The 17,493-nt window shown below is 45.2% G+C and overlaps 1 long non-coding RNA gene across 1 annotated transcript; it reads right to left on the bottom strand.

Annotated features, from left to right (window-relative positions):
* Positions 1-4,606: 4,606 nt before the first annotated feature.
* On the bottom strand, positions 4,607-16,670 carry LOC125624313 (uncharacterized). The gene is made up of 3 exons (XR_007353273.2): positions 16,189-16,670; positions 7,012-7,163; positions 4,607-5,814 (listed from the first exon to the last, which is right to left on the bottom strand). It is a non-coding gene; the product is annotated as an uncharacterized LOC125624313 (long non-coding RNA).
* Between the last annotated feature and the right edge of the window lie 823 nt (positions 16,671-17,493).

Here is a 17,493-nt window from a genome sequence, read left to right as displayed (position 1 = left end):
GTGGGTTTTGGAGCAAGCCCAACCACATCCAAACCAGGAAGTGCAGGGGACAAATGAGAACAAAAGTTGGCCAAACATTCTGGAACCTGCAAGGCAAGTTTGGTTCAAGTTATAGTCTCTGGGTGAAGGGTCAGTTAAGGTTTCAGAACTCCTCCTTCCCATCCTTTACAAAAAAGAGTACTAGGATAATAACATTCAGTGCATTCATTAGAACAGGCTTTCCACAATGTAGGTTCACTTTGTCGTACTTTGGTTTTGTTTCTTTTTTAAAAGGGTTTCCAAGTTTTTTACAGTTTGTTTTTAATGTTGACCAAAAGCTGTTACTGTCTGAGAGCTGTTCAGTGTCCTGTGTGAAATGAGTTTCTTGGGTCTCAGCCCACTTCTAAGTACATGGATGTCTATGTCATAGAATCATAGAATATCAGGGTTGGAAGGGACCTCAGGAGGTCATCTAGTCCAACCCCCTGCTCAAAGCAGGACCAAGCCCCAATTTTTGCCCCAGATCCCAAATGGCCCCCTCAAAGATTGAACTCATTACCCAGGGTTTAGCAGGCCAATGCTCAAACCACTGAGCTATCCCCACCCCCCACAAAACCCCTTCATCAGATAGTCCCACCAGAAGCCAGGGATCAAAAATTCCTGGAGATGGAATGACCATGTGGCTCCTTGTGGTTGGCCCCAGGTCATGCTGGCTGAGCAGTGAAGGGGAAGCTTGTTTGCTGTACCCTTTCCTGGAGGCAAAGTGAGAATTTCATCACTGCCCATCTGGCACCTTCCACCAGTGCAATATTCTCTTTTTTAACAAGCAGTCCTTTTGCCTTTGCTCCCCATGACAAAGCGTTTCACCCCCTGGTCTCTAAGCTTTCACGGTAACATCTCCGGCTGCCGGACAGGTTGTGGAGGCCAGCATATGACTTGTCTCTTGTCCCCAGTGCCTCCACAAGGGTTCCTAATGGATTTCCCCGTCCCCAGCCTCAGTGCAGCCTGGTACTTTGGCATCTGTAAGTACCCAGGAACTTGGTGTCTTCCTTTTCTGCTCTGTTCTGATATTTTTGCTTTGGCACGCAAAAAATGCCAACAGATGCCATCGAGTGTAAAGAGACAGGTGGTGTCAATGCGTCAGAGGAGGGACTTCCTCCAGAAAGATGGCACTTGCTGAGCTATGTAGGCTGCCCATGCAAATCCATAATGTGTGACATCTATCTCCTTGTGAGACAGTTCTCGTGTCCTTGGGAGCAGGCACAATGCCATCCCCAAGCCAAGACTGCTGTAGGTACACTTCTTTTGAAACAGATTTTATTTAATAGATTTAGAAATGAGGCCCCACATCCTAATATCACATTAGGAATCAGTGTGGTACAGTGGGTTGGATAGCAGACTGGGAGTTAGGTGACCAAGGATCCATTTCCAACTCTGCCACTGACCTGCTGGGTGACCTTGGTCAAATCATGACATTGCTCTGTGCCTCAGTTTCCCATCCGCATTAATGGATATGAAGCATGCCAGACTTTGTAAAGCCTTTTGAGTTCTGCAGATGAAGAAGCATTTTACTGTACTGGAGCTATTATAGAAAAATAAGTGATAAATTTGGAGACTTCAGGTCAAAAAGAATGGGGGGCATGTATGTTGCCTTCTAAACTTGAGGGTCACACACTTTGTAGCTTCTGTATGCTGACAGCATTGCACACAGCAGAGGCTCCTATTCCTTCATTGTCCCCACAAGTTCCCTACCATGCCCCTCGATTTCAGGGACTCCCCCCATGCCAGGGGCTCTGTGTGTGCCCCCCGTACCAATATCCTCTGTTCTAACTTCTCCTCCTCAAGCTAGGGGCTCTGTGTGTCCCCCATGTCTCCCTCCCCCAGACCACTGTCCCATATACTTCCCCCCATACCAGGGTCAGTCTCTGCCCTCTCATTCTCCACCACCCAATTCTTATTTCTTTCTGTTTGGTCGATGTCATTCAGTGTCAATATTTGTACACTGTTGGGACAATGGACAGAGTTGAGGTGCGGGGTATTGTAATACTGGAATATATTAATGGCTGCTATCAATCGATTCTTTGACACATACACAATTACAGAACTGATTGAAGCTCCTGGTTCTGCATCCAGATGCCAGAGGCTCCATGTGTCCCCCTATTTCTTTCTTCCGGTTTTCCAATTTTCACCAAAATCGATAGGGCTCAGCCCATTGATGTTTAGAATATTCCTTAAAAATTTGGAATTGATGGGATACAAACATTACTGCATCACATTCAAACAGACAGGGAAATGCCACCAAGTTGAGTGTTTGCAGTGTTCTTGTAGCCGTTTGGGTCCCAGGACATGAGAGAGACAAGGTGGGTTAGGAAATATCTCTTATTCTACCAACTTCTGTTGGTGATAGAGACAGCTCTCTCACCAAAAGAAGTCAATCCAATAAAAGATATGACCTCACCCGCTTTGTCTCTCTAATCAAGTTGAATGTACGACCTCGCTTCATTCTGCCAATAATACAGAAGTCAATGAAAAAACTTGGCCAAACATAATTCTGGAAAAGAAAGAATGTTGGGTCAGATCCTCGGCTGCTGTAAATCAAGCGTACTGTTTAAGCTGTGCCAATTTTCACTGCACAAGAATATGGCCCATAGTGCTATCTAATGACTCTTTGTCCTACGTACGCAAACAGGGCTTCTCTTTCCCCAGTCCCTTTGACTAATGGGTCTTTAGGTGGTTCTTACCCTCAACTATGGAGCTACCTCCATTGTTGACCCAAGCACCTCTCTATGGACTGTTTAGCAAGTGGTTCCCATGCCTCCATCCTACTTCTAGAGTCCAAGGGTCAGACCCTCAGTGGAGTAAGCATCTAAATTCCTTTGAGGATCTGGGCCCAAGTGCCTCACTCTATGCAGCTGAACTCCTAGAGACCTTCTACAGCAGAAATATTGTACTCTGCAGCTGTTGTCAGGAAGGGCATTAACTGAAGGTTGGAGTTGCAGGTGGGAATGAATAAGCTATCTGATGAGATGGTATACATCCAGCCTGTGTCCATTACCTTCAACCTGCAGAGTAGCTTTCAAACCCGAACTACAACGATGCTGGTAGGGGCCAGCAGGAGGCACCTGATGGCTGCACTGAGACAGTGAATGGGGATTACAGTGGGCTAGCTGTCCTCCACTCACTTTTGAACTCAGAACAATTTTTCTCTAGCTGCATGACATAAGTTAAGAGGCACAGAAACAAATGCTGAGTTCTTACCCTGCCTAATACTTCTGCTGTAGAGAAACTAGACAGCTGTAAGCCTGAACTCTTTGCAGAATGATAGTTACCTGATAAATCCTTTCATTTAGGCAGAGCGTAGATCTACTTTTGTAACACGTGCAGGCAGCTTAATGGGACATCCAAAAACCACACATTAGCAGGATAGTGGTTTTATGTGTTTCTGTTGACCTCTGGGGATTCAGAACTGCTCAACTGTGTGTCATAGGTCCTACACTGCTATTAGCCATGGGTCTGCATGTTAGACAGGATGATCTGAATCTATTCCAGCTGCCTCAGTGGTGTTCCAAGTGGCTGAATGGTATGCGCATAGTGACAAGTGAAATTTACCTGTCCACAGATTCATTCTTTTTTTTTTAATTTATAATTTTTATTACTTTTTCCAAATACATCAAATATTCCAAAATACCAGATTCATCATAATACACAAAGTAAATTAAGAGGGTTCGGATAAAGGGAGAGAAGGGGGTCTACGTTAATCATAGACCTCTAAAATGTCAGCCCAAATTGCTATGAATTTTTTGGGCATTCCCCTTCTGTGGAATACCAGTCATTCATTAGCTGTGAGGTCTGCCATATCACTGAGCCAGGCATCAATATATGGAGAGGGTGAACTTTTCCATTTTTGCAGGATTAATTTTTAGCTACCAAAGCTGCATGTTGGAACCATGCTACCTTGTTACCAGGGTAATTGCCAGGTATCAGGAATATATCCAAGAATGAAACTTAAGGGGGAGGAATCCAATTTAGCATCCGATATCAAATTGATCCTTTGACCCATCTCATACCAGAAATTCTTGATAAAGGGGCACTCCCAAACTATGCGAGCTAATGTAGCACCAAGGCACAGATTCATTCTAAGCACTAAAGTTATTATTTAATATTTATATTGAAGAGTCAGGTTTGGGACTGCACTGCTATACAAACATGCACAAAGACATGATCCCTCATGTGGAGAGCTTACAGTCTGTGAAGACAAGCGACCTTTGAGAGAGAGAGGGAACAGGAAGGAGGTTACAATCAAATATCGATAGCCACGTACACAGACCTGCAATTTAAAAATATATATATGTAAGTGCCAACCAACCCCTCAAGCCACTGTTAGTTGGCTGATTGTTTAAGAGCACACTCCAATGACTAGCTGAGCATGCACGAGTATGTCTACACTGCACACTCAGTCTTGGCTCTTCTGATTCAGGTTTGAGTCCAAGCCTCTCTTCCGTCCACACATAACTCAGTGTGACTCTTGAGCTCAGCAAGTACTCAGAACCTGGGTCCTAGGAACCTGAGAAGGGGGTGGGTCATAGCCTGAGTCCTAATGTGACACAGGTCCAAACCTTATGTATGGACACAGGAGGTCAAGCAGCATACCCGAGTCAGAAGGTCTGCATTGAGCAATATGGACATGTTAGCTGGGCTGTGAGACCTGGGTTCAGCAACTGTAAACCCAGGTTTACACTGCAGGGTGGATGCTCAAGCGCAGGCTTGGTAATGTGAGTCCACATTGCTTAGTGTGCAGTGTAGACATACCGTGAATGTGAATGTGGGTTGTGTATCTTCTACAGTTGCCCGTGCCCATCTGCTTAGCTCACAATCTCTAAGTTGCCCACCCCATCTTCTTTTCCAGGGCTAGGAGCTAGTTCTGTGCTTTGCTATTACATTCTGTCTTGAAATCCCACTGACTTCTTGAAGTCAGCTGTGTTGCAGGAAGCGTAATTAAAGGCAGAACTTGTCCCCGGAGAGCTTTGCGAGGAGGTGAAGGACAATCCTCTCACCCTGAAGTTCTCCATTGCTTTCCCGGCGACTATAATCTGTTTCTAAGGCAGTGCCTGTGCTGTAACACAATGTTCTCTCACTCTCATTGTGTTTATGAGCAGGTGGAGCAGAAATTGCTTGTTTTCCACAGAAGTAGCTACAGAACAAATGTACTAAAGGAAACTAAGAGGTGGGCCCCACAACAACATTAATGTGAAAATAAAAGATGTGAGAACACTTCAAAGATGAATCATAAATATACACGTAGGAGTTGAACAACTCAAAGGAAGGTGGGGTGGCCTAGTGGATAGAGCATTGGAATAGGATTCAGGAGATCTAGGTACTATTGCCAGCTCTGCCACTGGCCGGGGTGACCTTAGGCAAGTTATGTCACTGCTCTATGCCTCATTTTCCCTGTCTGTAAAATGAAGATAATGATACGGACCTCTTTTGTAAAGTGCTTTGAGATCTTCTGATGTCAAATACTATAAAAGAGCCAGGTATTGTAATGGATAAGGCAGGTAGAGAGCTGCTGAGGGAGTAGAAAGGACTAGTAGTAGTTTGGAAGGACACACAGGAAAAGAAGTCTGCACTGAAGACAGCTGTAGAAAAGGATTCAATGGGAAGAATTCCATCCTTTGTATAATTCCACAAGGCCAGTAGAGCTGAATCCGAGTCCCCTCGAGCCTGTTTACATCACTGCGGTGTCGCTGCAGATGTCTTTACCTTGACATTAATGGATAACAGCTCACCGAGCTGGCATTAGCACAGCACATTTCGCCATGTATCAGACACATTGCACTGCAGAGGAAAACAAAGGCAGATGAAGCGAGAAGTGGGAGTAATGAATCATTTTTTAAAAATAGCACACATACACCCCCCCTCTGTAGGAAGAATGACAGCATTGCCATTCAAAAAGAGTCCTCGCCACCCGGCTCCATTGCAGCCAGCACAACCCGAGGGGATGGTGTGGTTTTTCCAGTTAAATCACTTTTTGCATTGCAGGAATCTTCCTTCAGGAGCCATTCTTGTGGCTTGGAATAGAACACAGGTGCCACAGTCACCTCATTGCTCCCCATTCCCATCACCACATCTATCCTGATAGATAGATAGATAGATAGATAGATAGATAGATAGATACCAAGGCCAGAAGGGACCACTGTGGTCATCCAGTCTGACCTTCTGTAGAGCACAGGCCAGAGAACTTTCCCAAAATAATTCCTAGAGCAAATCTTTGAGAGAAACATCCAACCTTGATTTTAAAATTGTCAGTGATAGAAATTCCACCACCATGACCCTGGGTAAATGGCTCCAATCTTTGATAACTCTCACTGTTAAAAATCTACACCTTATTTCCAGTCTCAGTTTGTCTGGCTTCAACTCCCAGCCATTGGATTGTGTTAGACCTTTCTCTGCTAACTTTAAGAGACAATTATTAAATATTTGTCCACATGTTGTTACTTATAGACTGTAATCAAGTCGCCCCTTAAGCTTCCCTTTGTTAAGCTAAATAGATTGAGCTCCTTGAGTCTAGCACTGTAATATAAGGCATGTTTTCTAATGCTGTAATCATTCTCGTGGCTCTTCTCTAAACCCTCTCCAATTTATCGAAATTCTTCTTGACTTGTGGGCACCAGAACTGGACACAGTATTCTTGCAGCGGTCACACCAGTGCCAAATACAGCGGGAAAGTAACCTCTTTACTCCTACTCAAGATTCCTATTTGTGCATTCCAGGATTGCATTAACTCTTTTGGCCACAGCGCCGCACTGGGAGCTGTTTATCCAGCAAAAAACCCCAAACCTGTTTCAGAGTCACTGTTTCCCAGGATAGAGTCCCCCATCCTGTGAGTATGGCCTATATTGTTTGTTCCTAGATACAGTCTCTGTTCCCAACACTACTGGTGATAATTTTGGTAGTCCTAGGGACTAATCAAGAGTGGGGCTCCATTGTGCTACTAGGGAATGAGTGGAGAACCCTGATTTGGTAGCATCTCACCATATCCACTTTGTCCAGAAGTAATAACACAAGGTACAAGGCAGCGGAGAACCAAGCCTATCATTTACTAGATGCCTCTGATTCTTGTCTCATGTGAGTTTCACACTGGTGTACCTTCCATGTGACTTCAGTGAGCTCCTGCAGATTTAAACCTGTGAAAGTGAAAAGAGAATCAGCCCTTGTTGCCTGGAGCAAAGAGTGGGATACACTATTTAATGCATGATAGATGAACCTCAGAAGGCTCAGGTTTCTGGTGTGTCATATGTGTAGCTATGATGCTTTTGTTTTTTGAGCAGTAAATCTTTAACACGAGTGCAGAGTTCAGCAGGCATTTTGTTCTCAGAGTCGCTTCTCATCTGCTAAGAGGTCCACACACTTCGCTGTCTCCTAGAATATTTGCTATTGTTCTTTCTTGATGCCTTTTCCTATATATAAAATAAGTTTATTTTAGATCAAATATCCATGTTTTTCTTTTGTGAGTGGAAGCATAACAAAGTGCATTTCAGCTCACCCCCACCAGTTTGGGGTGGTTACACTGCATGGCCATTGTGGTATCATGGTATCTCCATTCTAACTCCAGCAAGATACTTCAGTTATTCCTGGTACATGGGGCAGTGAAAGTGGAATTTGAATGGTGCTCACGGTCTCTGTTGTTCATCTGGGATATTCCCAGCACTTCTGTTGAACATTAATAAGAGAATTCATTTTGAGCTCAGTTCTAGAAAGGGACTGGGTTTCTGGGCTTTTGTTTTATCTGAACCCTCCTTAATACTAATGGAAATAGTAACCGCTGCCATCAAGTTCTCCTGGCTTATCTTCATGTGTGGATGTCTGCTCTTGGGTGCTGTGAAACTCAGAATCTTGCCAGAGGTAATCCATCCAGGCCTTCTTCCTTCTTTATTAACTGAGATTGTGTGCTGGTTATTATTAGCTCTGAATTGCTCCTGTTTTATCACAGTAGCCCACACGATATTCTCTCTGAACTAGCTGTGAGTTCCATGATAATTTTAACTTTCAGTTTAAGAATGTAATCCTCAAGCTGCAGTTTGCTTTATGAGTTATGGGAATTGCCTCTTCAAATTTTCTGTTTTCTTGGGATTTTTCATTATGTTTTTGTTCATTTGTTTGTTATTTCTATATTATGTAAATTCTGTTTAAGGAGGGAAATAATCAGAACATCAAAAAGAGACAGTGTACCTAGTGCTCAAAGTGTAGTCCTGAGAATCAGGACTCCCAGGTTCTAGTTCTCCCAGGGGGTGTTTCTAGTGGTTAGGGCAGGACTTCTGGATTCTTTTCCCAGTTCTGTCACTGATTTTATGATGCATCTTGAGAAGTCACTTTGCCTGTTTGCTTCAGTTTACCCATCTGTACTTTTTTTTTTTTAATTTAAAAAAATATGAAGTTTGTATGCATCAATCCCTGTGGTTTCTGAGTGTGTGACACACACTAAAAACAAACACTGCATTACACTGAACTACCCACAGCACAGAACAGAAATAACCCCTTCCAGTGCCATCCAAGCCCACTCTAAGGAAAAATTCTCTCCTGGTAATGCTCTATAGTCAAACCACTGCCTGACCAAAATGACTTGGTGCTCTAAAGATCAAAATTCTGGACCACTCAAAGGAATGATGGGGACCCTAAATGAAAATGAGAGAGTCCCTTTTAGAGACTGTGAGATTAGAATGGGCATACAAATACTTACCTCTTGGGTGGGCTGTAAAGTTAAAATAATTAATTAATGAGTGTAAAGTGATTTAACATCCTTGGCTGAAAGGAGCTAGAGAAGTGCGAAGTGTTGTTAATTAATTTATTAATATTAATAATAAGAATAATTAATGTTATCAGTGATTTCCCAATTTAGATCATTGGGCAAGCAAGGTATCTCTCATTGGTAACTGTGTGAAAGGGTAAAATAGGTGAAAGACGATTTAAAAATACTAACTAATCCATCACTGAGGCCCTGATCCTGCACCATGAAAGCCAAGGGAAGCTTTGTTATTGACTTAATGACCATAGGCTCAAGCCTTTAATCTCCGGTAAACAAAACCTAAGTGTGTATTTTGCAAGTGTTTTTTTTAATTAACACTCTAAAACAATTTACTTCTTCATTCTGTCACCAGTTAACACAGGTTTTTGGAGAGGCATGGTGATGCTTCTTTTTGCAGGATTTGTGTTGTTTGTAAGGTATATTGTCACCCTTTGAGACACACTGGTTACTTCATAAACTCTTAGGTTTTAAGTGATTTTTTTTTATTTTAAAGGGGGAAAAGCAGGTGTGATTACTAAAATGATCCAGTTTGCCGTACATACTGTAGAAGCAAATAGGAAAAAAAAATTAAATTGCTGAATGCAAGAAAACTGCCAAGATGACATTTTTAACACTTACACCAGACAAACTGTTGGGTTTCAAATTGGCAAACAGTTTGTTATGACAGTCCTTTGATGGAGCATTTCATAGAGAGAAAACTAACAGGGAAACTCAACTCCAGGGAAGAGGGGCTCTTCGGCGCCAGAGAACAGACGATGCCACTCAATTCCAGATCGCTAGAGAATCATGGAATTGTAGGTATAAACACCCAGATCCTGCAATCAGATAGCAGGGTTGAGTCTTAACGATGGGAAGAGCTTACTTGGCCTTGAAAGCACAAGATGATGCTGAATAATGCTGGGCACATAATCAGTAACATAGTTTATTGGCTGAATTGTTGTAAACAAACTATGCACCACCCCGCAGCTCAGGTAGAGGGAGGAGTATGGTGGCTGAAGCCACCTTTTATGCCAGGAGCCATTTTGCATCCGAGAACCCAGAGGATGCACTTAGATGGCCCTGAGGGACTGCCTAAGTTATGGCAGCCCAAAATGAGATGTGTACAATTGCTGCAGTGACACCTGCTACTGCTCGCTCCTGTTCCTTCATGCACTAGCTTCCAGGGGGTGCTTGTAAGATAGGCTGCGGTCTTCATACTCAGTTCTTGACCCACAGCAGTTCACCCCCAGCTGGATCAGTCTGTTACAGCCCCTTTTTGCTGCCACAGTAGGAGGGAGAATCCTGCCATACATTTCTTATTAACTTCTCCTTTATTCAAAAATTTTTCAAGGCAGATGCATTTCAAGCTGTGAGTCCCGTACAAGCCCAGTGTAACCAGCCTCCTTTGTTTAAAAATGATGAGTCAGGCCAACCAAGTCATGAGAATAACCCCAACCCTGTACAAAATCTTTTATGAGGTTCAAAAGAAGCTCCTCTTCTCCACATATTATTTCTCATTTCTGGTGGAGTTAAGCCTGAACCAAAACCCCATATCAAACCTTTGGGAAGTCTCGGACGCAGAGTTGTGTCCACCTTTAGTTTCAGGGCCCTCTGCATGGTCAGGTCCTCTCCAGGAAGTAGAAGTACTCAGATATTACCAGAAAGACTCTTTGTAAACATTCTAGTCATACTGGAAGGAGCCATAACTAGGAATCTCAAAGAAATTTCATTCCTACCAGACTTCCAGCTCAGTTTGCTGGACTAATGATGGTGCTTATGAGCTTCACACAGAGCTGTCCCTTGGGTAGGGTGAATCTGGGTGACCACGCAAGGTCCTGCACTTTGTGGGGCCCCACGAGCTGGTAGGATTGGCCAGTGCCGTCAGTCCTGTAAGAGACAAATCTGTCACTTCCGCCCCAGGCCCCACACCCCTAGGTACAGCTCTAGCTTCAGATAAACATTCCAGGTAGTTGGGGAAGGGATATGCATTGGTGTGAAATCCCTATCCTCCAACAAAACACTACACATGCTTTGTGCAAGATTAAAGGTTATCCCCTGCCTGGGATTAAACTGAAGAGAATCTCCAGCCTAGGCTTTCTCCTCAGGTTTTTCATGTTAGGATTCCTCTCTTCAGCCTTGTCTTCATCCAGAAAAAGTGGGTGTTCTTACCACGTTAGATAATGTGGCAAAAGTCTAAAGCAGCGGTTCTCATCCTATTTACCATTGTGGGCCGCGTATGCAGCTCTCCATGTGTTATGTGGGCAGCACCTGAGGATGTCATGTGGGCCACAGCTGTGTGCTGATTGGGCCACAAGTGGCCTGCAGGTTGAGAACTACTGGCTTAAAGTTTGTAGTTTTTACGAGTATTAGTAGGCTGAGATAAACCTAGGCTCTCCCCTATTTATTTCAGCCTGCCAGCTTGTGTGAAAACTACTGTTGCCTCACCCACACAAGGATTTTACCATGTGTTCACCAACATGTGGTTAACCCCACACACATCTGTTTCCTAGTGTGGACACACCTCTGCTACCACCTCTCTTAGCCCTGGCTTCCTTTCTAGAGAGCTAGTTCCAACCCCACCCCACAGAGGATGGAACAGGGGGCAGTTTAACAAACCATACCTGCCCTAATGAGTCAGCAGTGATTAAATTGTAGCTTCCAATACCCACCAGCAGGCTGGGACAGTCTTGCTACCTATAGCAGGGGCTGTATCTGGACCAAACCTGAACTCTGAACTATTTGTGGATCAAGGTTTAACAGTCAGTAGATTACACAATAGTTCTGCAGATATTTGAATGGCACCTTCATGCATCTTCCTTTGAGTCAAGTATATCATTACTATCCCACCCAGGAATGGAAGTCCCCTTCAGAAAATATGGCTATCAGGATAGTACCTGGTCTAAAGTCTTTAATCTTGCAATGTGTATTTCCCTCTTGAGGTGGAGAAGGCAGACTGATGCATAGACAGAAATGACAATAACATACCGGTTCATGTGCGTAAGGGCCACTGCCCTCGACTGGAGGGATTGTACAGCCACATGTCATAAGTTCTGTACTGCGAGCAGCAAACTGAGATTCTCCTTTGGATCAAGTTGTAGGGTCCTGTGCTCCTCGGTAGAATGATCTGAGTTCTGTTTCTGCTTTTTCCCTGAGATTGTGAGTGGCTGAAGCATGCAGTGTAGTTACAATAAGGGGTTAAAGAGAAGGGGACCTCCGCTCCTCTCCCTGGCTTGGGTAGGCAGTGCTCTCCTGACTCTATAGTTGGTGTGAGGAGAACACCCTCTCCAGTTTCAATCTGCCTGCTTACAACCATAAAGTCCTAGTTGTCATAGACTTGTGTGTGAGCTTGTGTGTATCTGTATGTACAAAATACCCAAGCCACCTTTCCCATACACAGAAGTAGATCTTTGACATCAGGTTCACCAAACCAATGCAATCAATGGGGAAAGAGTGGATGTCAGAAATAACTGATAGATCTGATCAAACCTGCTATTTAGGGTAGAAAAGGGAACTTTCCAAATTCCTCGTTATTTATTGTCCTCGCCTCTCTCCATTAAACTTTTCTCCTGATAAACACCAGCCAGGCTGCTCCAACTTTAAATCCTTAAGTGGATGTGTTACACCTACAGCTGAATGAATAATTCAGTTCCTAGTCACTGTCTGACTTTGATAGGAAGAAAAGGGGGAGTCCCCAAGGGTCTGATTATGTGAATCTCAGCTCAGTTGGGGGGAGGGGAAGGCTAATTAATTACACATTTACTGTGGGGAATATTTAAAAAAAAAAGAACCTAAATCCTGGTTTTCTTTGGGCGTCTCTGATCGCAGCTGAGAGCATAGTGCCAAGGCAACCAGCCTCTTGGAAACTTAACGCTTTCACGTCTGGTTAGAGCATTGGGAAATTAAAAAACAGCAACAACAAAACACCTGGATTGTGTTTCATCTGAAAAACGCCTAAACTGCAGAATGATTCATCATCTGCTGCTGTCGGATTCATTACTCATGCAGCTGTGAAGGCGAACTTTTTTTCTCCCCATGTTGTTTTCCATTTCCTGGGAGACTTTGCTTCTGAAAGCAAATGTGGAGCCGGCGGCATCTCCCCGAGCGTTAAGGCAACATGGTAGTATTACCATTGACACTAAAGATGCAAATTATTTTTCGCTTGGCACCAGAAAGATTTGTGCTGCCAACTATCTCTAGATTAAGCTTTTTTAAAATACTGTAAACTATTTTGGTAGCAGCGAATTACTGTTGCTTGGTGGTACATGATCTCTGGCTATTTTTAATGCCCCTGGGACAGATTTGCAACTCTCCTTCCAGTGTACATGTACGGTCATTTTCTGAAGGAATCAAGGCCCCTTTTATAGCTAGACTGTTTCCATTCTGTGCAGAACAGGTGAGAACTGTGGTTTAGAATGATTTTCTCCTCCAGCTCCAGTAGCATATCTCTATAATGTAAAACGTACAATCACAAATGCTTATTGCTTAACGCTTGTAATAACTGCTTTGAGCTTTCCTTTTACGTTCCCATTTGGGTTTGTTATTCTTCCTCATTTCCTGTCCTAAAGAACTGAACAGAGTTGCTGTGTGCTTTGTAAAAAATTGCTCTCTTTTGCCCCAGAGGTGGCTGCATTTGTGGGGGTGGGGTGGGGGGTGAGCAGGGCCATATTCTGGCTGGTGACGCCCCATGGTGCACCTGTCTCCAGCAGTGGGAGACCAGATTGGAAATTGGCAGTCCTGATTCTGTTCTCTTTGCAACATAATTTGCCTCTTTCCAGGCCCTCCGCAGCTATGGAGAGGTTTAATAGGACATGGCCATGAGATAAGGGCACACAGTCTGCTAGGTCATTAATGAGTGTTCCTTGAGCCATGCTGGTTTAGTACAGCATCCCACACAGATTTATTCCCAGTCCTAGTAGATTGCAGAGAAAATTTGTGCTATGTACAGATGTGTCCACGGTGAGGAAGGTTATCCCACTTTGCTTCCACTTCCCAGAATCTGGCAATGGCTTGTAACGTGCTTTGGGTTCCCTTGAGAGGACAGATGTTATATCGAAATGAGAAAGGGCTGAGCCAGATCCTCTAGACTGGCTGTGTCACACTCACTCCAGGACCCGAGTGAGGGCAAAAGGTGGCATTGATCATGGAGTGGCGAGGGAACAATCCAACCTAAATCTGCTCTAAATTCTGCCGGTATTTACAGTCCCCTCAGGACCATTCTGCTAGCTGGGGATCACTAGAGCACAATGCCCCTGCCACACTCCCTCCCACGTCTGACCCACTCCCATCATTCTCCTGCTAGAGGGGAAGGGCTGGGAGTAGGTCGCACAGAGCCAGTTATAGCAGCTTAACTCCCCCCAGGGATTCACCTCTGTCAGAGGAATCCCCTGCAACCTCCTGAGCAGTGCAAATTGGCCAGATTGAGAAGAGTCTGTATTAATAAAATGGCCTACCAAATAAAACTGCATTTCATGAACAGCACTGCGAAAGGGAAAAAAACGCTCTCTAGCAAAAGCTCCCTTTGGCATTAAGAATTGGCGGGCGATGTGTGCATGCGCTTCCTTGATTTATCCTGAGCCCCAGCATGGTGGAGAACAAAAATAACATCAGCACATCCCATGGACTCACTCTCCGATTCCAGCAACAGGTGGCAGCATGTCATGTTACAGCGTTAGTGGCCTCCTGAGTGAAACGGCATCTCGTGCGCAGGGCAGTTTGCCTTTTGCTAGAAAGACCGGCTCCACTCAGCCTTTCTGTCCCCCGGCATCACCCATGTTTTCCTCTCTGAGTAATGGCATTTTCCACAGCCAGCACCTCCAAAACAACATTGCTTTAAAAAAGGGAAAGTAGTTTCACTGCTCTGGGAAGTCCTCTCTTCTAAACACTTCAGAATTTTTCCACCTATTAATTTGGATTTTGTGGGAAATCTTGGGGGATTTTGCGGCTCTTTTGGAGGGCCAATAAATCAATATGGTTTTATTCTGGGGATTGGAGCTGAATGGACAGCGATGTAATCTGATGGGCCATAACCCAGGGCTTTGTTGACCTATTATCCAGCCCTGGGCACCTGTATTGTCACTTTCTCTTGTACAAAGTGGGTCCTCGTGATGCTGCACTTTGGCCTTGATTCTCCATTGTACTGCACCCTCAGGAGCCATTTGCAAAAAGGTGTCAAATGCTACTACTGGTGTTGATGGGTGGAGAATGGTGATTTGGCAGCAGGTTCCACACACTTCACGCAGGTGTAAGAATCTGTCCTCCCCCCGCTCTGCCACTGACTCCCTCTGCAACTGTGGGGAGAATCCCGCCACCGTCTGCCTCACTTTCCACTTCTGTAAAAGGGAGACAATAACACCTGCACTGTTTTTCGTTAGCCTACAGGAAGCGCTTTGTTGACATAGCAAGCTAATAAAGTTAAGGATGATTATAAACTGGCGATGAATCTAAAACAAACCGCTGGATCAGAAGCAGAAGGGAGTACTAGGGTTGCACCTCCAGTAAAGGAAGTTATAGCACTGATTACAGCACGGGACTGGAACTCAGGAGATCTGGATTCAATTCCTGGCTCAGCCACAGACTCCCTGTGTGACCCTGGGTATGTTACTTAAGTCCAGATGCTCAAAGGTATTTAGGTGCCTAACTCCCACTGAAGTCAAACAGGAGTTAGGCACCTAAATACGTTTGAGGATCTGGACCTTAACCTCTTGGTGCCTTGTCTCTCCATCTGTAAAATGAGGATAATAACCCTTCCTTTCTTTCTGACTTGTCTCTGGAAAGCAGGCTCTTTGGAGCTAGGACTGTCTGTTACTAGGTGTCTGTACATAGCCTAGCACAATGGGGCCCTGCATAGGTACCAACTCCATGCGTGCTCCGGGGCTGGAGCACACACGAGGAAAAAATGGTGGGTGCTGAGCACCCCCCAGCAACCCCCCTATCAGCGCCCCCCCAGCGCCTCCCTCCCGCCGGCGGGGCCCACAGATCTCAGCGACTCCCCCTCCCTTCCTGCACCTCCCGTCTGCCTTGATCAGCTATTTTGTGGCGTGCAGGAGGCTGGGGGAAAGGGGGAAGGAGCAAGGACGTGGCACACTTGGGGGAGGGGGCAGGAAGAGGTGGGGTGGGGGCAGGGTCGGGGGCAGAGCCAGGGGTCAAGCACCCCTGGCCCTTTGGAAAGTTGGCCCCTGCTCTCCGCTGGGCAGTCTAGGTGATGTTCTAATACAGATGGTTACAATAAAAAGACTCAGGGGCAGTTAGTTCTGGACGAAGACTTGGGGTACAAAGCAGATGAGCAGTCATCCCCTATTTCTATTCACTAGACAGGCAAGGCAGCTATCCCCCGCCCCCCCCCCCACACACACACACACGCCCCTTATTGAGGGGTACCCATGTTATTTCAGAACTACTGGACACAGACCTGCCCCGTTGGGGCTCACCTTCCATGATGAGGTCACCTGCAGCCTGGGAGTGCAGTTCTTCCCCTCGTCTTCATTTTAATTCACAGGATCATTTCTGTTATCTGCTGTTTATTCTGCATCTTGGGTGCATTGATGCCTCCAGCAAGCTTTGTGTGCCAGGGAATTATGGGTCCACAGTGTCTGCAAATCTGCATCCCAGCCAAAGCCTTTGAAAGCTGCTTCTCTTGAATGCCATGCATTTGGCTGGCTCCCCTCCCTTCCCCTCTCTCTCTTTCTCTCTCTTAATCCAGCCTAGTTATCCCCCAACACTGAACAGAGACTGTCTGCACTGCACAGCATATAATTTGGCGGGGGTGGGGGTGTCTTCACTTCCTAGCAGATGAGCTCTGAATCCTTCTGCATAAGGCAGAAGAACAGGTAGCACATGGGCTGTGCTCTCCCTGGCTACCCCCAAGGCTAAACACTTTGGATCTGGCTTTCAGAAGGGCCCTGACAGTCAGGACCACACTTGCCTGACTGCATGGTGCTCAGAAAGGGCAGAGGGGCTCCCTGTCTGTTTGGTCCAAAGAAGGGGGGAAGTTGCATCTGATTTTCCTTTCTCCTCCAGTCTTTTTGCTGTTTCTCCTTTTATTTTAAATATTCTTGCTTTGTGGATTTCCCCAGTAAATCAGAGTGCATACGAAGTGCTACAAAGTTCATGTAGTTAGGAGCTGTTTTCCCCTCCGATGGCCTGCAAGTATTTTCCCCCCTAAAACTGTCTCTTTCCACCTCCCCACCACACAAGCTTCAGCAAGCTCAGCTGCACATAATGACATCCAATCTGTTCAGGAAAAGAAAAAAACAGAAGAGGGAGAATATTTCCCTTTGATTTATAGAGAAGCCAAGCTGGCAGAGAACCCAGCTCAGGGATGGGTGGAAGGGAAACCAAAAAGCAAATTTGTGATGCATAGGCAAACTCTCCCCTTGGGGAGATGCCAGCCAGCACAGCAGCCGCGGCTGACGGAGAAGCTTTGCAGGTTTCATCTGTGCACCCAAGGCGTCCTCCTTCCCAGTGCGTTACTATCGCCACGCAAACACACGCCCATGGTCTGTGCAAAGCCACACTTGCTAATTTAATTTTAAAATGACATTAGAGCTATTACAACCCAGCTCATTAGCACTAGACAAAACACACAGGTCTCCATGTAAGGAGATGGAGGCTGAGACCTGGGTGGAGTGGAAAGGCCTGCAGTTCTGATGCTGTTGTTCTCAATCCAAGGCACCATCTTCATGCTTTGGATTAGAAGGATGTGGTTCACTTAGGAACAAGGGAGGAGTGAGATA

Source organism: Caretta caretta, chromosome 18 (genome assembly GCF_965140235.1).
Source record: "Caretta caretta isolate rCarCar2 chromosome 18, rCarCar1.hap1, whole genome shotgun sequence".
In the NCBI taxonomy this organism is placed as follows: domain Eukaryota; kingdom Metazoa; phylum Chordata; order Testudines; family Cheloniidae; genus Caretta; species Caretta caretta.
Note: the sequence above shows the minus strand (reverse complement) of the source record. Positions and strands in the feature narration are given on the sequence as shown.